The following is an 817-nucleotide window of genomic DNA, read 5'->3' on the forward strand; positions in this document are numbered from 1 at the left end:
GCCTGGCAGAGGATGAGAAGACGTCGCCATATGTATCGTAGAGTGAAAGGATGGAGTCCGCTTCACCCCACTGACGCTGAAGGATCCGTTCTGCGTGCTTGATTATTTTAGAGTTACGAGATAGTGAAGCTCCAAAATGCAAAGAGTTTAATATGCCTCAAGGAGATTGATCAGAGTTGGAAAGAGATGAACTCAACGCAATACATTGTATTGGATAATGTAAAACTCATAAAATCTGCCCCCTGGACTTCGAAGAGGATGCAGCACACAGACAGCAGCCAGGGTGTTAAATCTGATTGGCAGTCAATTGTATTTCTGGTCCTTGATGCCTATACTATGACCGCTGCGAGCAGGGCTCGAACCGGCGCGGGGATCCCCCATTGGATTTCAAGTCCAACGCCTTAACCACTCGACCATCGCAGCTCCAGCTTTGCTAAGCACCCACCGCAGAACTACACCTGAAGTGAGGGTTGAACGTGGTTTATTTTTAGTCCCAGAAATGGTGAATTATTTTTTTCCGATACAAACAACATGATGGACAGTTTGGAAATTTGTTTCAACATCGTTTGGTCAGAACTTGAGTGTGGGCGGATAACATTGGCGTCAGTGTCGTAAATGAAGGAGATTTCCACGGTTTGGGATAAAGGTCACGTTGAAATCAGGCTACCAGGCATATAATTTCCTTTCTTTAGCTTCCCTCCTTTCTTTTACAGTGCAGTGACAATTGCAATTTTTCTGTCATCAGGAACCATTCCGGAATGTAGTGATACTTGAAGGAGTACTACTAATGCCTCTAGAATCTCTTCAGCTACCTCTT

General features: G+C 44.8%; 1 non-coding gene across 1 annotated transcript; it reads right to left on the reverse strand.

The window, feature by feature from the left end:
* Positions 1 to 341: 341 nt before the first annotated feature.
* trnas-uga (transfer RNA serine (anticodon UGA)) lies at positions 342 to 423 on the reverse strand. The gene has a single exon. It is a non-coding gene; the product is annotated as a tRNA-Ser (tRNA).
* Positions 424 to 817: the final 394 nt, after the last annotated feature.

Source organism: Mobula birostris, chromosome 13 (assembly GCF_030028105.1).
Source record: "Mobula birostris isolate sMobBir1 chromosome 13, sMobBir1.hap1, whole genome shotgun sequence".
Lineage (NCBI taxonomy): Eukaryota > Metazoa > Chordata > Chondrichthyes > Myliobatiformes > Myliobatidae > Mobula > Mobula birostris.